This window comes from Apteryx rowi, unplaced genomic scaffold (assembly GCF_003343035.1).
Source record: "Apteryx rowi isolate R43461 unplaced genomic scaffold, aptRow1 scaffold_889, whole genome shotgun sequence".
Taxonomy (NCBI): Eukaryota; Metazoa; Chordata; class Aves; order Apterygiformes; family Apterygidae; genus Apteryx; species Apteryx rowi.
Window position 1 is genome coordinate 245210 of NW_020451192.1, and position 23314 is coordinate 268523.

At 40.0% G+C, this 23314-nt stretch overlaps 1 protein-coding gene across 1 annotated transcript in view; it reads right to left on the bottom strand.

The window, feature by feature from the left end:
• Positions 1-10236, bottom strand: part of LOC112977984 (liprin-alpha-2-like) — a gene marked incomplete at its 3' end in the record, with an annotated part of 232580 nt that extends 222344 nt beyond the window's left edge. Inside the window, exon 1 of the mRNA XM_026090976.1 lies at positions 10026-10236. The remainder of the gene's footprint in view (positions 1-10025) is intronic.
• Between the last annotated feature and the right edge of the window lie 13078 nt (positions 10237-23314).

Below are 23314 nucleotides of genomic sequence, written 5' to 3' on the forward strand. Positions count from 1 at the left end.
GATATTGGGTTCATCAGATGAAAAAGAAGAACAAAACATGAAAGTAAAGCTATAACAGGCCTCAAAGCTCAGATTTTAAAAAAATCAAAAAAATTATGTTTATAAATTATTGAAGAAATGATATGATACTATAGAAATAGAAGGATGAAATCACTTGAAGAATCAGAACTTGTTTTTCTAGTATGGCCAAACAAGTATATACATATTTTAGTTTTAATTTCTGGAAATTCTCTTATTTTAGCAACTATTGGAAGCCTTTTATCTCAGCAAGTGGAATCAAAGCGTTTTCAGTTCATCTACTGAAGTTAGAATATTTTAATTAGGAGTTTGCTGTGGACCTTATACAAATGAGTTTTGTCTACAATACATATGATTAACGCACTTCTATTTTAAGTATGCCATCATATAAGAGTATCACCATTTCACAGTCCCAATACTATGCTGGATTAGCTCTACATATTCCTAAATCTGGTGTACTTTCCTAAGTAGGAAAATGGAATTTTTAAAAGTGGAATTTATGAAAAATGGAAGATCTGGCTGTTACAGAACTTAACCTAAAGACATACAGCAAGTAACAACAAGGGTTAAGATATCTGTGCTTACTTCATTAAAACTAACTACCCCCTTCCCCATCTCTGTCGCAAGCAGGTAATATCAATTGCTTGCTGCTAAGATTTACTGGGAAAATGACCTAGCTTTGCTAAGATTAGCTGGCCTTGACCATATTCTAAATGCTCATGCAGAATCTGGTATTCTTAGTTTTCACTTCTTCAGCAGATGTGAATAACTAGCAAATTTGGTACCAACCACATTAATATTTCAGTGTGAATTATCAGCTACTACTGTGTAGCTTTCACAGATAATAGTTTCACTACTGAGGTCTCCAGCAGATCTTGATCCTGATTTTAAAATGTCTGGATTGGAGGCAAGGTAAAGGTTGTTTACAGCTATTGTCAACCTTGGCAATTAATTAGGTGCAAGAAGAGCAGATAGTAGCTTAAAGTGATAGGTGCTGAGGCGCCTCACATCTCCAATATATTTGGATCAGGTAAATTTACTCAGGATTATCTGACCCAATGCCACGTATCTCCATTACACGAGGTTCAAAATTTTCTATCCCCAATAGCTTTGCATCTTAAACTACAGGGTCCACTAGGAAGCACTACAATGTCCTTTCATCTCTCTATTGAGATGCTGTTAATACATCAGTGCCTCCATAACCAGTTTTCAAACTTAATGTTTGAAAAAATTTGCACCATTTCCAACTGATCTTTATGGTACCTACCACTTCCTCTTCTGAGTATGGACAATGTGTAGTGTGAGGCACCATAGATGAGTACTGCCAGACTAAACTCTGCAACTGCACTGCCAGAAGGACAGCTTGAATAAACCAGAACCTACCCTCCTACATTTTGTTTTCCCTGGAAAGGCAGAAAACCTTTCAGGGAATTCTTGCTAATGCAACTGCTTTGTCCACTATCCACCCTGATCTTTTCATACCTTAACTGGTATGCAGCAGGTGGTCAGAGACCAAGATCGGCATGTCCAGTCCCCGAGCAAAGACCAAAAACAACCATTCACATTGTCACTGAAACTTTCCTGCCTCAAGATGGCTCATTAGCATCCTATGGAGCACCTCCTGCCCCAGAGGACTCTCATGGGTGAACCTTCCATCATTCAAGAAATTACTTCCCATCTCCTGCAGATCAGGTTTAGGGTCTGAATGGCAGGGCATGCCGTGAGTGCTGTGAAGTTAAACCACTATCACTGAGTGAAAACATGGATCCACAATAAAACCTGGGGATTATCACAATGGGACCATTAGTTTCCAAAGACCCACACATGAAGAAGGTGCATAACTGAGCAAGGCCATGAAGCTGAACAAAAAGAACTCTTCCAGCAAATCAGTAATGCGTCAGTACAACCAAACAACAGCAACAAACTTTTATTTGGTAGGGGACTAAAACATACTGAATTTGCTAACCTGGGCCGGCTACAACAGACGCAGACACAATGCCTAGGAACATGGAGATGACTTGATGGTCATGGAATTCTCTGAAGCCTACCACCAGAGCTTGGTTGTCCAGCACAACTTGGCTGGACAACAGGCTATATAAACAGAACAGAAAGAGACCACTGTGGTAACAGCAGTCCTTTGTTTTGTTTCCTGTATCCTGCACAGAATAGAGGCAAATTGAAATCTTCTTGCTTCAAGTGCACTGGCAAAGTGGATGAGGCTATTAAGACGGGTGGGTCATCCTGCCTGTTTTTGGTGTGAACGTGCTGTACACCATTCTTCTGCTCATTCAGACTAAGGAGCTGTTCTGGTTTGTTTGCAGTACGGTTTGCACTAAATAGTAAGGGGCTACCCCTCCCCTCACAACAAGTTACCTCATCTCTTACTGAGTAAGGCTATGGGAGACTGTGGACCTTATATTCTGTCAGAAATAAATGACACAGAAGCGACTTCTTTCCTCATTCCCAAGCCCATGTCGCATGACAGATCCCTTGCCTGAAGGCTGTCACTGGACCACAAAACTGCTTGCATCTTCTGAATGCTTGTGTCTGCACCAACCCCTGAACCTGAAGGGCTCATGCCATGCAGGATCTCCATAGAAGCAACATGTATGCCCATGGACAGGCTCTTCAGAAGACTAGTGGTGCAATTTAACATGCTTGCTGGTGTTGGGGGGAAGGAAACCTGTGTGTGGACAGCTGTTGCTACCTCAGCAGCTTGTAATCAAAATTAATAGAAAATCTCTTTCTGCAGTTAATTACAGCAATGTGAGAGAAAATATATACATGGTTGTGGGGCAGCAATGGGATCCACAGGTTGAATGTTCATGGCACTATGACCATGTCTTCTCCCTATAAGCTGCTGCAGTCAGGGAGGGGAGTGGACCATGTGGGTGTGCTTATTTTGAAAGCCTGGGAGGGCTGTGTTATCCTGACATGGCACAAGTAACCAACTTGGACTATGAGTAAGACAGCAGAGAAGGCAGGGAGTGGGTAGGCAGTTTCTGAGGTAGGCAGTTGCTATTTGGATGTTTTCTCCCACAGCTCATGGCCCCAGGAGAACTGCATTAAAAGGTACAGTGGCTCTTGCAGTCAGATTGGTGATGTACATTGCTTTCCTTCAGTTCTGAGATCAATGCCATTATTCCACTGGAACCACACACATCCTCTCCCTTTCCCAACCTTCAGCTTAGAGACAAATATAGAAAAGCAGTATGCTACCCCAGGCTGCACCAAGACAGCTCACAGAGGGTGCCAAAAAGGGGTGCATTGATGGTTGCAGTGGTGGGGAACAGGGGGAAATGGAATCCTGGGCCATATGAAGACATGGCTTTTTCCTGGGAGCCAAGGATAGGGCCCTGGAACAACTCTGAAGGGAATCCTGCTTCTCAGAATGCTCCTGGTCATCAACCCACGAAACAGAAGCAAAATTTCAAACAACTGCAGGTTTATGGTGGGGCTCCCAAACATAGATTTCCTTCAGGTCTTCATGAAAGGCACACATTTGCCATGCTGCCCCTGATTTACTATGATTTGTGTCTTGCCTTTAGAAAAGCAGCCTTAAAAAAAAAAAAGAGAGAGAGAGAGAGAACAAAACCCCTCTTCACCTGGCCTTTATTACTCTTATACCTGGCAGCAGACGGGATGCTTTCAATCTCCTGAGGCTGCCACCATTTAATACTGTCCCCAAGAAATGCTGGCCTTCTTCCAGCACACATTCAAGAATAGAGCCATTTCCCCAGAACTATACTGCATCCTGTTGAATTTTCTGCGTGATAGAGGAAGGAGTCAAAATATCAACAGAATTTGAAGAATTTAAACAGAAAGAAAAAAGGAAAAAAAATAAAAGGGAGGTTCATGAAGAGGGGCTGCAACATAAGATAAGGCAGGTAAAGCAGAGAAAGGATTTTAAACCCACAGAAGTAAATAGAGGGGTAAGTGACAGCAAACAGAATGATCACAATTTAGTAGCAGAAGATTGGAAGCTGAGGGCAAATAGGAAGGCACATACGTACCTGGTTCTTTATACGGCAAGTGAACCACATCAGGGAGTCTTGCAGTTTCCAGAGCTTTCTGATAGAGAACATGTATTAGGCAACCCTTGGTTGACCACATGATGATGTGGTTCACACATGGGGTCAGGACATTAGGCTTTGGAGCAGGCTTCCAGTTTAATTATAACTGAAAAGAATTTAGTTTGCATACACCAAAAGCACATAGAGATCCAAACCAACACAATGCAGATGGAAACAACTGAGGGATTCACATCAAATCATAAAACTAAAATAGTACTGCTCTGTGAAATTAGCTCCAATTGCTAATGTGGTCATAGCCTGAGTGACCTTAATTATATTTTTAAATTTCTAATGGTGGGGAGGGGGACAACTTTTATTTTTCTTCTATGCAGCTTTTGAATTTAAAGCCTACTGTTGGTGATCAGAAAAAAATCAACCCCCCATCAATTTTCTTTTCTGGTTTCATAACATAATCAACTAAAATAATTCATAGACTGAAATCAGAAGGAATCACTGTAACTACGTACTCTTGACCTGCTAATCACAGACCAGCAGAGAACTCAGCGGGATTAACAATGGACCATCTTTAAAATCCCATTTTGTCCTCCCACTCTTACCGCTTCAAAGACTGTTTAGGCTCATTAGGACTTGATTTTCTAAAGCATAACTTTTGAATAGACTAAATATAGTCATAAACTGACATCTAGATATTCCATGTTTTCTAATTGGGTTTATCAAACAATGATTTGAGATGCTGCTCCCTTGCCATACAACGAACTGCCTATAACTATATAACCAGAGAGAGACCAAAAAGATCTAAGATCATGAAAAAAATTCACAGCTCCCTACTTTCCTGAATTTTTTTTATAGAACTTAATAGGTCGTTAGTTCCTCATTCAACTCTATGCACACACTGAAATTCAGACGCAAAAATATGTTCATCCAGTCTATGCAGATATTTTAATCTCTCCACTGGGTCTGCATGTACCAGCTGCTATGCTAAGATTTTTGTTATCCCAGAGTAATACTCTTTTTAATAATCAATACATTCATATCAACTACTACAAGGCAATTACAGTTACATATCTTTGATGAGTCCTATTACGGAAAAAGAATTCTGAGTTGATAGTAACAGCAAAAGAAGGATAAGCAAAGACAAACAACAGTGTATCTGAAGCATCAAAATCCCTTCTGTGAAGCTTGCAACAGAAAACTTGAACTGAATTGCCACAATTCTAAATTATAAACTAACTTCTGTGACAATTTTCAGTTAATACAATGAAATATAAGCAAAACTGGAGTGTATAAATATCTGCCTTGAACTTCAGAAATTTACAGTGACCGTTGAATCCTTTTTTTTTTCTCTCCTCTCCTCTAAACTAACCCTGAGCAACCCCATCTTATTTCAACATTGGCCCTGCTTTGAGCAAGGGACTGGCCCAGATGATCTCCACAAATGAATTATTCCATATTTCTGGAGAGAGCTTTAAGTTCAAAGAGCTTGCTCATTTATCACAGCAATTCTGAAATTTAACATACATTTAAATGAGGCTGGAGGGAAATTTGAAATAAATCAAAAAAAAAAAAAACCCACCCCACACATTGTGGCTCAATTCATCTAACTCATAAAAAATACCTTGAGTTCTCTAGGATTGCCTGCCCTGTGGAGAAGTTGGGACTCTATATTCTTGGAATAATTGTACAAAAAGTAAAAAAAATTCTCTTTTAAAAATTAAAAATAAACCTTGATTAAAAGTATGGCCACATTTTCAGATAGTACTAGTTACATTAAATGTCTTAATTTCTGAGTGATGTTTTGGACACCTGTAAGTGGTTCTGCTTTTCAAAATATGCTGAACTATAGAAATCTGAAAACACAACCTTACTAGGATACAAAATGAATAATTACATTATAGGCATCCAAAATGTAAATAAAAATCACTGGTTATTTTTGCAAACACAAGCAATTATTCTTTGTCAGAAGACATACACAGAAAGAATAAACTTAAATTTTACACTGGATGCTAAAATGTAAGGTCTCAGAACATTTTAGCTTTTAAAGTTTGAAAAGTGTTTCTTATAAATGAATTTTTAATGTCCCTGCTTACTTTCCAGCTTTACTCATCATTCAAATATCTCAAACAAGATAGATTTGAAGAAAGATTTTAATGCTTTAGACTTTTTCACCCACCCAGTGAATTATAATAAAACAAATATTGAAACAAATATGTCTAGAGTTAAGATTAAAAAGCTGCTAAAGCCTAGCTCTGCAGGGGAATACATATGTGCTGAACAGCAGTAGTTTTACTTAAGTTGTATACACTTTTTCTAGAATTATAGGAGAAGAAACAGTAAATATAAATAAATATTTTTCCCCAAAATTCAATCACTGAAATTGTTCCTATTCAGGGTCATGATCTATTATCAAGTCAATGTTTACAACACACCTAAATGCTCTCAGTACATTTAGGAAGTTGCCCTAATTTTAAAGGGTACTTTATAAACCCATAGTAGGATTTCTTTTGTTGGAATTTTCTGACTATGCCATTAATGGGAAATGTGAACACATTGTATTCTCATCCAGAAAAACAAAAATCTTCCTAACACCATTCTTTCCCTCAAAAAAAAAAAAAAAAGCACATGCACAAAGAAAACCCCAAACCAAAGACTGCTTTCTTCTCTAAAGGAAGATACATGGTGTTGAATGCAATTTGTAACCAACTGGAAAAAGTCAGTTTTGCAGGTTCTGAGTAAATTCCCAATGAAGTCATTTAGTAAGGACTCCTATACTAAGATTCTGGTCACATGAGAGGAGGAAGAAAAGATGAAGAAGGAGCACTTCAGGCATTCAATTTTGTTTCCTAATTTGATACCTCAGATCATACCAAATTATATACCAGTGGTGCCCAACCATCCATCTAGGAACTCCATGCAGGTCTTTATGCTGGTAGGGGAGAACTGCAGGCTGTAGACCCCAGAAAACTGAGCCAGGAAAGAGTTGGGGGAGGAAGGGAAGGTGAGAGGGAATAGTTAGCAAAGATCTTTGTTAACCATTCTCTTTCTCAGGAGTAGGTGAGAAACAAGCCAGATAGTCATAGTACAGCAGACCACTACTAACTGCTAGCTATCTTGCTCTGCTAGGACATGACTGAAGAAATGCTCAGTTATATATGAGGGAGCACAGACTACCAAGAACACACATAGAGGGAGCTGTGGTTTGTTCCAGAGGGTGTGTAGGTGCTCCAAGTAGTGGATCAAATAACTCTGTTCCATATCTTCAAGACCACAGCAATCCGTGAAAACAGAATAAACCTTCAAGTACATTATGCTGTGCAATACTTCCTCCTACACAGACACAAACGCAAAGAAGAGGAAAGAGCAGAGGCTTAACAATGTGATAGATGCCTCATTAATACCTAAATATTGTATACCTATAAACTCAAAGTAAAAAAAAAACCAGAAATTTTGTGTTCCTTCCCCCCCAAAAAAGTTGACTTGCACTATAGTAATATAACTTAATGCTTGAACCATCTGAGGCAACAAGACTTTTGAAATGTGTTTTCTTCAAAAACAAAACCAAACCCCCTATTGATACTGAACTTAGTATGTCTACAGTTAAAAGTTTACCACTTTACCAGGATTCTAAACATGAGTATAACAATCTCTCAATGCAATATACATTTAGTTTAGGTCAGCAGCTGTTTACTGTTAATACACAAACGCTGTTGCTCACATTCATCAGGAGCCACACAGCAGGCATTACAACTCCCTTGCTCAGGAAACGCACACAGTACCCAAAACTCAAGCACTTCAACAGAAGCTGAACTTGTGTAGCACCTTCTAACTATTCCAAACCGTCTAAGAGGTTTTGAGGGAAAGGGGTATACTAACAAATTACTGCTTCTCTTAAAATCCATGAAGACAGGCACTCAGGCAAAATGAGTTCTTCAGAATTCTTCTAATTTGAAACAAATAAGACCATCTGTGTTTTTAACATTATGCATTTACTTTTAATAGTATTTCTAGACCTCAGGTGCTCAAGTATCATAGACATACACAATGACAGCTTGTGAAGCAAAACGTTAAAGATCTCTAAATACATTTTCTTCATTGTCCATTGTGTATCTGATACACCATTTATGGCAAAAATTATTTCAGGTTGATTGATTCCTATTTCAGTATTTTCTTCAAACATTTCCAAAAACTGCTTAAGTCCACGGAAACACTATCATGGACTTCAGTGGGTTTGGATCAGTCTCTTTGCAGATGGTTGGAAAAGTCACTAACATAGGCAAGCCACTAGCCTCCTATCATTTTATTACCTCCAAATTGGAACATATAAATCAAAAGTATCTTATATATTATGCTTAATTAATGAGCACACTGGATGTTATTTTACAGTGGCTACAATATTATGAGAAATCATGAACAGGTTTCCCCTCGAATCACAAAGCACTTAACTGGTAAAAAACAACCATTATTTAAAGTGATTTGTTCCTTGAGAGGGGGAAAATGTGGTTCGTTGTCACTGCATTAAAGGTTTTTCAGGTTATATGAAAAAATGTCAGAGCAAATATAGTGTTAGCTGCATTATGTCTCCATCAAGAATGAACTGAATATTAGCTCAATTAGGAATACTGAGGCTCAGTTTAGACATCCAGATGAAGTGAATGGACAAGAACTGCAACAAACAGCATAGAGTACATGCCCACCCTTGGTTAGAGTTATATAAGGCTTCTTTTCAGGAGCTGTTCCACTAAACTGATAGCAATTCTCTTTCTTTTATCTACTGATGCTGATAACCATGTACAGACCAGGTGTGAAAGTGCATCCTTAATATTGACTTTTTTTCTAAATTACTTTCAGAAAACAAACTACTTGAAATATCTGTTACATATATTCTGTAAAGGAGGGGGGAAAAGTTGTCATCTTTCTTCTCATTGGACCCCACCCTATTTGACATCTGTTGTCTCGTTTGTCCAAGACTCTGGGAATTATTTATTTATTTTTGGCTCTGTAACAAACTGTACAGAATGCTATGACAAATATCTTCACTTTCTCATGTAGTCTGGGAATAATTTACCAGCTGGACTTACTTGGGCAGGTTGTGGGAGTGAGAAGGAGAAATAATATTTGGCTGTTGCCTGACAAAGGCTTTCAGACAAGCATTCATTTTGCTCACCTTGAAGGCTACCACCTTCTAGAAATGTGAATCTTAATTTTATTTCTTCACTTTTTTGTCCACTTTTGGTTTTAAAAGCTTGTTTTCTGTATATTCAGATGTTTGTTTTGCACACCAAGGTTGAGGAGTCATTTCAAGTTACTTATAATTTTTGCTGCAGGAAAAAGAAGTAGAAATCTTAACTACCATACATTCTAGCCTGTCCATAGTGACATCAGCTTGAAAACTCATTTCATTGGATCATTCTGGATATTTTGCATTTATAAGCTATTTTTCCCCCCAAATGTTATATAGATTTAGTGGCTGATAAAGCCAGTTCTTATTGCAATTACGTCTTTTCAAATGCTCTCAGCAAGATTGCTCTTAAGCAGCGCACTGTAATTTCATAAGGAAAATCCTTCCTATTGTCTGAGTTGCATTACATGCATATTTCTCCTCCTAGTTAACTCCTTACCTGCCAGAGTCTTCACTAAACTATGATATCACCTTTAACGGAAGCATCTTGCACTCTTTCCACACAGGAAGGGTGATGAACACAGTGCCTTAAAAAAAGGACTTATTCCAACCATTTATTCTATATGTCATCCCTTCAGCCTTGAAACTCCCTCAACCACACTAAAAAAGAAGTTGGCCTCATGTTTTTTACTCTGAAATTCCCCAACTCCCAACTCCTATTACAGAAATGCATTTAAATAATACCAGACATATGACAGCAAGCAGCAGATAGCAAGATTTTGCATTTGCACATCACCTCCCAAAGGGCGCAGAGACTAAGGAGGGAAGGTCTAACTCAAAAATAGAGGGTTCAGTACCTAGTGGCTTTTATTTCGGCGTCTGCTCTTTCACTTGATCAATAACAACCGCAGTCTCCACCGGCTTCGAGCAGGGACTCACACAGCCGAGTGCTCCTGGATCGTCTTCCTAGCAATGGTGACACAGGCGTTGCTCCGAGGAACCCCAAGCCCCTGCACCTGTCCTCCGGCAAGACTGGCTGCTTGACACCTCGGCATTTTCTTCCATCACTTCGTCAGCTGCCAAGAGGAGAAGCGTCCATGGGAAAAATGGCATATTACAAATTTTGCTTTGGGAAGCAGAGCTCGGCTCAGACCATTGTCGGGAGCAGGAGGGGGGGGAGCGGCTCTTAAAGCTCCAGCAGCCCCTTTCAAGCAGCAGCATCTTTACAGCTGGAAGAAAGCGATTACAGGGGGGAGGGGTCGGGGCGAAAGCATCTTTCTTTTATTTATCTTCTTTTGTTAACTGAATAATATCTGGCTTTTCTGGTTATTCAGTGCCTCCCAGGCTGATTATGCCTCTGTGCATGACTGAAGTCCACACACACGCACGACCGCATGACCAAAAGCAAACGCTGATTTCTGCTTTACAAAAAGAAACCCTCTGCCTGCAGCTCATCCCTGCCTGGCAGAGCCTGATCTCGGCGGAACAGCGCAGGAGCCGCGGCCCCGAGCCCCGGGAGTTGCGGCGGTAGGAGTCGGGAGAGTCACGGCCAGTCGCTGCACGCGCTCCGCGGCGCAGAGCGCGCGCCGACAGGCAGGTCCTGGGCGGCTCTGCTGCGCGGGGCGAGCTACGCCCGTGCTGCTCCCTCAGCCCTCCTCGACGGACCTGGCGCCGCTGTCAGGCGCTGTGCTACCCCCTACTCCTGCCTAACTACTAAGTGATGTCTGTGTTTAAAGTGGGATGACATCTCTCAACTACTATATCCTGTAATTTGAGGAGTTCAGGGAAACGCTATTTTATCTCATCTAATCGGATATATAGTGTAATAAAACGTATCATCTGCTGTAATTCGACCATGACAAAGCAGCGATAATATCTACTATAATCTGACTAGTCCAGGCACGTAATTAATATTTATGCATTTGGAAACGCTAGGAGTGAGCAAGCGTCCTCGCCGCAGGTCCGAAGCCCGGACGCGCGGCATCCCCGTGGGCCCGCTGCGGCCAAGGGCCAGGGCGGAGAGCGGGAGCGAAGGAGGGAGGCAGCGGGCGCGGCGGGGGCGGAGGGAGCGGCTACGGCGCTGCTGCTGCTGCTGCTCCGCGCTTTCCCAGTCGGCGGGGACTTCCCCTGGAAGCCGCTGCAGTGGTTTCCACCAGCCCTTAAATAAATTCTGAAGTAATCACGTCTGCTCCCCCTGCCTCACGCACGCGGCTCCCCAGATGCAGCTGCTGCTTCGCAGCTCGCAGGGCGCTAATTCCCTCACGCCCACTCCTTAACAAGAAAAAAAAAAAAACACACACACACACCGAAGGGCGAGAGCCAGAGAGAACCGCGGAGACTAACCGGAGAGCGGGGCTCCCGCCTTTCCCCTCAGCGCGATCGCTTCGGTCGCTAACGGCCATTGGAAAGGGCGGGCGCGTGGCCGGCCGTTGGTGCCCCGAGGCTCGACTCGGCCGTTGGCGCCCCCCTCCCCGTCCCCGTCCCAACGGCTGCGGCGCGCGCAAGCCCAAGGTGGGAGGGGCCGGGGCGGAGGCTGAAGGCTGGCGGTCGCAGTCCGCCGAGCCGGTAGAGCGGCGGGGCTGGGGAAGGGGTTGTGGGGCCGCATCCCCCAAACGCCGCCTGGCATGGCGGTGTGTGCCTTCTGCCCTCGGCGGGAGAGCGACCCGAGAGGGGGTTTCCCTTCTCCCTGCTTCACGCACACAGGGTCGGCGGCACCCGCACCCTCGGCCCCTGTGTGTGACCTTTCCCAACTACTCCTGGGCCACACAGCCAGAGAAAGGGCCAGAAGGGGGACAAATAAGTACCAGAAAATGATGTGGAATCGGAGTTTTCAATGTGTTAATGTGAAATTAAGTTCATCCTAGTTTGGGGACTGAGGACGAACTTCATTCTTGCCAGAAATATTTCAGCATTTGTTTCCATTTTTTCCACATACAAAAAAATATGCTTGTTTTGCCCACGGTGGTTTGATTGTATTTCTCCAAAAAGTCTGAATTCATGTCATCCACTTCAGAAGGGTGGTGGGAGGGTAAGGGAGCCCCGCAGCCTGCACGGCCTGCTCAGGCGCTGTGGTGCTTGCTGCTGTGGCAGCCGAGCACCTTCACAGCAGGTTTGGCTTATTTTTGCTTGTTCCTGATGCTGTATTGTGGAAAATGTAAATGTACAGAGGATGTAAATGTATGGTAGAAAGCAAATACTTAAGAAGAGTTGCCAACATGGACATTTTAAAAATAAGTGCAAAGATAAGTGGCAAACACCACTCTAAAAGGCAGTGAATTAGCCAGGAAATACTGGTGTCATGCCAGAGTCGGTTTCAAGCACTTGGCCTCACAACACAATGTATGGGTTAAAAGGACCAAAGTAAAGTAATTCCTCACACCAGCTGTCCTACACTTCCAAGTAGCTTTTTGTCACTTTTCTTAGCCCTTCCAGATCCTTACACTGACTTAATTCATCTTCAGCATACAAACCATTTGACCACTTGCCTGACAATCACATTGCAGCTGAGAGCAAGATACATCATCCATCAGAGACTTATGCACATGGCTAACACAACCAATCTGAGCTTTGAGTTAGGTGAATAAGGAAAAACTAAGCAGCTCAGAAAGGACTCATTAGAGAGCTGCCTAGGCTGGCTAGTACGAAGTTCTTCAAAGGAGAGCATATCTGATTTTTTCCTTTCTCAGGGGTTAAAGCACATTACTCTGTGTGCTGTAAAGTATGTAGGTCAAATCAGGATTTGCAGCTTGGAATTCTCCAGAAGTCAGCACTATTATTTTTTAGAACAGAGTCTGTAGGCTTGGAAGTATCACTCTTTAAATTGTTGATAAAAATGAATGATGTCGATGACATCCTTATTTCTTGTTCACCTCTTTAAACAGTGGCTTAGTAATTAAAGCATTTGCCAAGCACGTGGGAGATTCCATCTCAATGTCCTTCACTCAAGGTGGTTGTTTTCACCACTTGCTTAGGAAAAGATTCCACCTCCTGCTCCAAGAACTGGAGTCAATTATTTGCAAAGCTCTATAACGGATAGCCCTCCTTCCTAGTCATTTGATTTATAAACATTTGTGGAATACTTTGGAAAGACTGTCAGCCTTTCAGCTCCTCATACCCTTCTGCTTTACCGTCTTTCAATCATTAAAGCAAAAAAAAAAAACAGCACAGAAGGACTATTATCACTACTCATAGGATAGTCCTAATTGACCTGCTGCCCTTAGCTTCTCTGTTGCCAGCTTCACAGATGAGAAAGTGGCTTCAGTATCGTGTTGCACAATACTGAGGCTACTGTGTAGTGCAAAAGCTGCCAATTAGTACCTGTGCTTTGTGGTACCAACTTACACCTTTTATTCAAGCAAGTAGATTTTTGAGGTCAATGAAATGGAAGAAGAGCAACTCTAAAGAATTGAAAATGAAGAACTAAGGAAGAACCACAAAAACACAGATGGAACAAGTCCTTTGGGCTCTGTTGTAATAAGGGAATGTTCCCTACAGTAGGGGGCATCTGTTAGTAAAACTTAGTGCATGGAAAAATTTGATCAAAGACATAATGATATAATTTATGGAAACTTTACTAATGGAAGGTTCTGAATATACTATTTAGCTATGAACTCAATCTTTCCTTGAGTGGAATTTGAGCCATTAGATGTCCAAAACATGCTTTTGTTTATCTGAGCTCTGAGTGTGCAAACCAAATCTATTAAATTCCCCCAAAGCATCAACTATTTTGTCTCACTGTCAAATGGCATTATTTATCTAGTGTTTGAGCATGCGGAACTTACATGAGGCCAGTTAAATGGGTAAAGACATGTAGGAAGAGTAGAGTGAGACAGTACTCTGTATTATCATAGGAAGTTCTCCCAAAGCACCATTTGCTAGCTTGTTGAAAAAAATGTTAGTCTTAAGACAAAAGGAATATTTAAAAAACATGCCTGAAAGTTGGCTTCCACCCCTGTGTAAGAGTAGCCATGGGTCTTTCTGGCAGGCTGTTGCTATGAGAAAGAGAAAGTTGAGGCTGATGAAGTCTTTTGCTATGAACAGGGTGAAAGAGGGAACTCACATCACAGTACTCTCAAGGCATAATTGATCGTGTAGGGAGGTGATGAAGCAACTTGGAAAAGTCTTTGCTTTCAAGTCATAACAGAGTAAACTGAGGAGCAGGTAAAGGGAAGCAAAGATAAATGATGTGGTTGGAAAAAAACAAGAAAGGAAAGTGACTCTGTAGCCTGTTTTGAATAATGTTGATGGTGCAGGACTTTATATTTTAAAGCCTGGCGACAGGGTCTTTACTACCACATGATGAAGATCTGATGAAGATGGAGAAAAGAGAGCCTGCCTTAGAAATGTTACATAGGGGGAAAAAACAGATCAGGAAGATTTAGAGATAATATCCACTTCGTCAAGAAGTCATTAGAGACTAAAAAAGGAGTGCAAGAAAGAATAAAGTTCAGAGCTTGACTGAGACTGGAAAAAAGAAATATAATATTGTGTGCATAAATTACATTCCAGTGTAATTGGAATAACAATTCCAAATTGTACATTACAGTTACATTCATGCTTATTTCCCAGAGGTTCTCTGCATATTGTCACAGCTTTAAGGGCTTCTCTCTGTTTCCTCACTTTATATTTTTTACCTTTTTAAGCTATGGGTTTTCACCTGACATGACCTGATTGCTATGTTTTGCTAGAAGACTGTCAAAAAACTGTTTCTGTTATGCAAAAAATGTTCCATAAGTGGCCTCAAAAATCATCATGGTAACTTTTAAAATGTCCCTGTGCCAATGTCTGATGTGGGAGGGAGGAGTAATTTAGAACAGGTACATAGTTTTAGCTTAGCTATACATTGTTCAAAGCCAACTAAAGAACAATTAATTTGATAGCATGGCTAGCATCTTCCAGTACAGCTGAAAGTCTTTAGCTGGGAAAGGATAGCTTTTCTCTCTGCTTCAATTAGCTTAATCTGCTGAGCGGACACTAGTTCCAAACTAAGGAATGGTTGACTGGTGAATCTTCTGGTCTTACGACACTTCTTCAAGACGCTTTCTCTGGAGACAGGATTTAAGTGCTGATAAAGACCTTCGTGAAAAATCCGAGTTACTCACATACTCCTGCATAGAGAGCTGAAAACTAAAGAGGAACTTTTATGTGATCTGACAGGATATGATTGGGAACATTGTTCACCTAAGAGCAGTCATTCTACTCTTTTTCTAGACTGTCTAATGTTACTCAGTTGTAGTGTTGTTTGCAGCTAAAGTGGCATGAGATGCGAGTAAACAGTCTAATTCAGTCTGCTACAGAAATATTTACAGTAGAGCAGAAAATTTCACTCTACCATGGTTACCATAAGAAATGAAAGGTGACATTCAGCTATACTGAGAGGAGCTGGCTGTGCTATCACATTCTTGGGCTACATTTTAATTGTTTTTTAATTATCTTGAAAAGATGTATAGGTGCAAGCAACAAACCGCATGAAGGCAATAAAGAAAAATCTCCCACTCGTGGCATAATTTTTCCTTTTGTCTGTTTTGGATTTTTTGCAAATTGCTTTAAAGCATCATGTGTTGGTCTTTGCCAATGACAAAGATAAAAATCTGGCATGGTACAGACCTGAGTGGGTAACAGTGAAGTCTCAAGAAGTCAGTAAAATTCAGGCACATGAGAGAATCGTGTCCTATGCACTTGCTCAGCTAAGGAGCTTCTTCCTTTTCAAACTTCGAGGTATAAAAATGGAAAGACTCAAAAAAAGCAACAGTCATCAAGAACCAGTGTATCATGATTTTTAAAATATTTTACACATTTTAAAATTTGTGGTCATAATGCATTTTTAAAAGCCATTCAATTCATAATCCACTTCATCATATAGTATGAGTTAATGAAGGAGGAACTGATTTACAAGCCAAGAACAAGGACCACAGACTAGATGTAGATCAGAGGCAAACAGCAAAGAATAACATTAGCAATACTGATGCTGACGAAAGATCCTATAATTAAGAAACAATCCATACCACATTGTCGGTAAGGGAGCCATCATAGCCTGCATCACAGCAAATGAACTAAATGACACTATTAGTCTGTCTTTTCACCCCAGGACGCTTGTTCCATCACAAGCCTAGAAAAGATAAGATGTTCAGGAACAATGAAGTGTCAAGGTGTTGAGGCCTCTCATAGGTGCTGAGGTCATATCTGGCTCCTTTATACACACAAACATCAAGCCTGTTTACACTAAACCTCCATACAGCGTCATTCAAATTAAAATTTCCGTAAGGAGTTAGCCAGAAAACTCCATCCTAGCCTAGCATCAGCTTCAGCTACTTAGACTTTCATAACCTCTGTGCTTTGCTACAAGAGTGCCATTTGTCTGCATAAAAATCCTCTTATGGTCAGGAAAATGCATCTACTGCACAATAGTGCAGTATGGCTCTGCAGCCAGACAGATTACTCTGGGCAAGTCAAAAGACACGCTCTATTCCTCAGTCTGGATTTTAAGCTCCGGGATATAGAATTTTAAAACAAGTTCTGATTCTCAATATTTATCCAGAAATTCCATGGCTTTTTGGATGTCTGTAATCCAGATTAATGAAAGTTTTGAGTTTGACAGTTATGTTCCTGTGAGATAACAGACTGTTCTAATATTGGGAAAAAACTCATCTGCTCAGCAAAAATAATAAAATGAAGGACCTTCATAAAATCTTCTCAGCTTCTGGGCTGACTGTAGGATGCATTTCTTTGTCTTTGCTTTCTCTTACAAATGAATTGCAGTGCGTAAACAAAACAAAACAAAGACATGCAAGCAAACATGCTAAAGGGAAGCACTTCACTCTAGACCTTCTCCCTGTGATGAGATAAAGAAAAAAAAACACACAAGAGATGTTAGTTAAAACAGGTATTAGCGAAATTGCTTTACGAATTGCTCTGCAAGTATTTGGATACACTAGTGAATTAGATGTAAGAAACCACATGGGATCAATGCCTAACCAGGGATGCTAAACAGATTTTCACAAAAAATGATCAGTTTATCTTTTTACTCCAGCTTCAAGAACATTTCCCCACCTTTCGGCCATTCAGTTTCATCTGCAGCCAAAGCACGTTCATTCCCTTAGTGTGGCCACACACACAGTTGATTTGGCATTGGTGCATTTATGAAGCCAATAGATTAGGAGATTCCTGCACTGCTTCCTACTGTTGGCTGTTGTTCATTCATTCCTCCTGGGTGCAAAAAGTTCCAAACAATGCTGAGTTGTTTAGGGTGCTATGCTATGGCTGGGGAATCTCCAGCAAAGAAGTGGAAAATAACATTTTTTTAAAACCATTCTTTGAAATCAGTGGGCTTACAGTTGGGCTACAGAATGGTTTGGCTTACAGTGCAAAACTTAGTAATTCAATATGAAATCTCTCTCTGCAAAGATAATTTTTACGCTTCACTGTAAATGTGTACTGGCTCATTCTTATTGTTTTAAGGTTCTGCTCCTTTTTATTCCTGGTGCAAATTCTGTGTTGAAGGAATTACATTAAAGCAAAAGAAACAGTTGTTTTCTTGCTTTCTGGACAGTATAAATTCATTTTACTTAGTACATTGAGCCGATTATGAAATCAGGCCTTTTGAAAAAAACAAAACAAAACAAGAAAAAGAAACCAGGTTCTTTATTCACTATGGAGTCTAACAGCCAGATTAACAGCCAAGTACCTTGGAGAGCTTTCCAGTTTCCTTTCCAGAAAAAGGAGACTGACTGTGGGGATTACATCTATCCAAAGTGTTTTCTTAACGTAAATTTGAGAAAGACAAGCCAGTGTATGAACCATACATCTGTTTGTGTCACAAGCTTAGGCTCACAATCAACAATAAGAAAAACACTGGGAACTGTGGGACTACAAAAAGCCAAAACTAGTACCTTATTTTGGAAATTTGTATACTTACATGTATTTTCATGCACAGAACATTTGATTTACCTATTGAGTTTGTGGCGTGTGAAGTATACCTGACAAAGAATCTCAGGGAGTAATAAAATCAGTGAAAAATAAGAACAAAAAAGAATGAGAGACAGAAATTAAAGTAACTTGCGCACTACTGTTTTTGTTACCAGAAAAGCGTATTTCACAGTGTGGCCCAAACAGCATTAAATACATTGCAGCAGGATTGCTAGTTTTCAGATATCCCCTTATCAAACTCCACACCAACATAGGCCTTTAGGGTTGACCTTTTCTGCACACTTATACTCTTACATAAATAACCAGCCATTAAAGAACAGCCAACTAAGAGCACTTGTTGTGTAATTAAACATGAAGCAGTACAAGTTTAAATTTACATTAACATTAAAACTCAGTAATGTTCAGCCTACTCTTTGTTTTTTTATCTATATGTTAGATTGCTATGAATTGAATTAGAGAAGACAAAATGTAAGCTGATCCAGAGCACACTTGGTATGATATATTATTGTCAAATATGTTACTTTTGCTTATAATTTTTAGTGTTATTTAATACCCATTAAACATAATGAAAAATTTAAAAACTAATAATTTCATTTCTTCAGTTATCTGAATAAAAAAATCATGTAGCAGAGTAATGGATTTAAATATTCAGTAGTGCGGAGAAATACATGTATTTGCAATATTTCTAAATTTTACCCGTAAAGTGAGTCATACTTTATGCTATATATGTGCATTGCTGTTTATTTTGTTACTTTCAAACTATTTTCAGTCATGGCAAGGATTTCTTAACATCTGTATGCATGACAAACTTCACACTTCTCCTACCATTAGTTAACAGAAGAAGGAAAGAAGAGGAAAGCAGAGGAGCAAAGATGAACAAAAAGTTATTGTTTGCAGAACTGAAGATCACAGCTGAGAATTCTCACATTTCACACACACACATACTCACATACAGACCTACAAACAGATCAGACAAAAAACAGTGTCAAAAAAGATCAAGCTTACAAAGTCTCAGTCCTGCGAGAATTCTCCAGAAAAGCATCAGATAAATTTATCAAAACCCTAAATATTATTGGGCATTTTTTCAACATTAATCACAGTATCTGAAAATGAGCAAATGCTGTTGTAAAAAGTGACTAATGGAAGTTATATTTTAAAATCAAATTTTTACATTCAATTATATTGTGTTCGTATTCTACTTCCACTGACCTCCTTTGTATACTGGAGAATTTTTTGCTCCTACTTCTTCAGAATTTTTTCTTTTTTTTTTTTTGAATATTTTTCCAGTTTGTTGCTGGAAACCTGAGGAAGATTTTTAACAGCTATTATTAGTTATTAATTATTTTTACTTTAAAGAAAAATCTTCCTTTTGCTTCCAAGTAATCCATTTCTAATTACCTTCATTTTTTGAGATAAAAGCAAGACAAATCTAGCACAAACAGATAACTATCATAAAAGATAAAAATCTTTCAGAAGATAGGAAAAAACTATCTGAAATTTGCAAAGGACAAAAATATGCAGTTTAAAGTAGAAAGGAAACTCTGCGTGAATAGGAAAGATTTCAAACACTTGACAGCAAAGTAGGAGCTGTATGTAATTAAGCAATGAGAACATCTTACTTAGCATTCTCATCAGAAAAAACAACCACTGCCATTCACAGGATGATTAATAAAATGAGTCAAATATTTTTTCTAATTAAATTGAAGCTGTGTTAAAAAAATGACTGCCATACTTCTCATCCTGCCAGGGAGAGAGGAGGAAAGACTATGACTACTACTAGCCTCAGAGCTCAGTGGTTAAAACACTGAAAAAGTGTGGGATGCTTTTGTTCAGTCCCCTGATTCAATGGTTTTTTATTGAACAGCCTCCCCCCAGAATGCCATATGGCCTGCTTGTTAAAATACTTTTCATGACTTGCGTTGAAATTCTCATTCCAAGACAGTAGAGCAGGGAGATTGAAACCAGCCTTCTTGGTTTAAGGTGTTTTAACTACTCTGTTATTAGTAGCCACATAGAGGTTTTTTGTATCTCTACGGAGTGCAAAGGAAACCCTGTTTTCTTTCTCAGCAGCTCCTACTGGTTGGCATAGACAAACCATTTTTAGCTCCTTTTTTTGGATGAATCTCATCTGATGCAACAAGATAACTCATCACCTAATTCAGAGTTAGAGAGTCTTTTTTGCATGGGGGGGCATAAGAATTAGGTTAAGTTCAGAGCTTTCCTGCTATGGGTCTTCATTATGAGAGAAGCACAGGGAAAAAGAACTGATTTTACTGCCCCCTTGCAAGGAAAAGGTTAAAGATAAGACTAAAAATTTAATGATTAAAAAAATGATAACTATGAATTGAATTGGTAAAGGAAAACCTATACATGTGGAACACAAAAATCAATGGACTCTTAATGCTAGCTAATACTAAATCATATATTTACACTTAAACATGGAAAAAGTTTCTGTAGATCTTGAACTAACTGGGCATTTTGCCAATTTCCAGACAGTAAAATTTCCTAGCAACTGTCTATTCCCCCTGCATTGAAGATCTAACTAATAAACATCTGAACAGAACTGAACAAAAAAGCCCATTTACCTTCCCAACACTCAAGCAGACTTAGTTTAACTAAATAAATAAAGAATACTTTGTAGCTTTACTAGCTTTCTTGAGATGCGTTATTTAAATACAGACCTGCAACAGAGAAAGGAGTAGAGTACACGTTGGTGTAAAGAACTGGAATGAAATTCTGGCTCTGCATAGGCATAGGTTTTCAATTCAATGGAGTTTGGATTTCATAGTGTTCAGGCATTCAGACAAATCATTCATTATGTCTGTTTAATTTTTTAATTACAGTTACAAAAACATTGGTGTTCCCTTTTCTTCATGAGACGAATAGCTTGATATGCTGACTCCCACATTAATTTCTGAGTGTAGAAAAATGATCATTGTTTTCCCAGTCCTTAGAGCGTTTTCACAAGTCATGAACCTAACTAGCGAGTTACTGGCATTGGTTCATAGCCGCTGTCAAGACCCTGAGGGCCTGACCTACCCTGGGCCTCCCCTGCCCAGCCCTGGCCCCGTCTCAGCCCAGCCCAGCCCAGGGTGGTCAGTCCCTGCCCCGCAATGCCACAGCAGTGCCAGCTCCAGCCCCGCCACGGCCCTGCCCCTGCCTGGCCACGGGCCCCCCGACCCCCACCTCACCCCACCTTGGCCGAAGCCCCGACCCACGGCAGTGCCCAGTGCCTTCCCAGGGCTGCCCTCGGGGCAGGGGGACGGGCCCTGGCAGCCAGGCCCGGCCTTGCCCTGCCGGCAGCCCCGGTGACACGGACGCCCTTGCAGAAAGGGAGCCGCCAGCCTGGGCTGTCCCCGACAGCCCTTGTATGCATTCCCCCTTACAAGCCATGTTCAGAGAATCTTTACTGTTTAATCATTTTTTTCTGAAGTACTATGCTGCATAAAATGTTAAACATATTATAATGTAAGAAATGAAATTTTATGGCAGCTCTCCTAAAGCACTCAACAGATTGTCTATATTTTAAACTCTACTTGTCTGCCAATTTGCCACACATTATTTTTACAAATAACTTCATACTGACTGTACACAAAGACTGAACGCTTTAAATAGTGAACCACATAAAAGAGGAACAAACTAAAGAATAAGAGACTGAAGTATATGTAGCTTTCATCCTTTTTTTTAAAGCACGGGTGCATTTAAGGTGAATGAGCTTTGTCTGGGAGGAATCTGTGCTCATACACTGTAGACAGTGAGGTGTTACCGACCACATGTCAGGCTGTGATCCTGTTGCTGATCCGTTCAGCCAGCTTCTAGTACTTCATTAGGACTAGGCTCTATGGCGTTGGTATGCAAGATACATTAATGCCTTTTCAGGAGCCCCTTGCAGGGCAAGCCAAGCATTAGCTTGGAGACATTTCTCTGCCTTTCACTTCTAGAGAGGCATCTTATCTTCTCCTGTCACTACTGCGTTCTCTGTTCCCATGCTGTTTCTAGGCCTCCGTTGTAACACTAACAAACTACTGAGTTAAAGGGACGCGCATCCATGGTATAGATATTAGGAAAGCAGGATTAGGAAGCCTGTTGCCTCCAGCTCTCTCTAGCCTTCTCAAAAGTGACATGGAAGAAGGCACAGGGCTGTAAACTCTGCTCTCTCCATTCTGGCTATAGCTAAACGTGACATGTCTCAGAACTTTAGTTTCAGGTTTTCTGTACATACTGCTGCATTTGTTACATTTGGTTACATTTCAAGACTTCTTTTGCAGCATAATGGACCTGGAGAGTTTCATATTTTGTTTAAAAATAAATGTATTCTGATACAATCATATGACTCTGGGATTTGAAGTGTATATACTTAGGCATGTCAAACCTACAGTTTAGCTAGGACTTCTGAGTAGAGAGGAGGAAAGAGACAATAAGGACAACTAGAGTGATGCTTGTGAGAAAATGTGTTTCAATAGATGTCTTTTTTTTTTTTTCATTTTGCTTTGTCTTCCTTTGAACATGGATCTGTGCTTCTAAAGCTGGTAGGAAGCTAGGAGCAGTTAAGATTGGTAATAAGATCACTCATGGATATCTAATGGATGAAACAGTTCCAGGGGGTTTGAAGTTGCAATCTCAACTTGGGACAATTAGGGAAAAATATAAAAATAGTATGGGAAATAATAAAAACTTTATCCTAACTTCTCCACACAAACAGTAAACTCCTTAGCAGCTAGTCCAGCCTAAACATAAATTATCTATGTATACTTAAACATCTTCTCCATAAAACAATTATTAAAATCAAGAGAGACACTATTGGCAATCAACTGGTGATTCTGAGACTCATGTAAGTCATTCGTTTGTCTCTACAGCCCAGATCTCTGCAGATGATAAATAGAAACACCTATGGCAGAATTTCTAAACACTTGTATTACCTTAGTAGAGTGTGCCATGACTTTCATATAAAGGAATAAAACTTTGTCACTAATTTAAGATCCTGATTCTAAATAAATATAAGGATTTTCAAAAACTGTCAACTCATTTGACCCATTATTTATATATATATATATATATATATATTTGTTAAGTTATATGTTAACGTAAGCTGTCATAAGAGCAGACAATAAAAAGATAGAATAGTATAATATATCTATGGTATCACTCCCAGTGTATCTTTTTCTTTATATTTGGAACTTCTTGCCATCTCAGTGCTTGAACTCAGTGCCGCCTTCTTTAT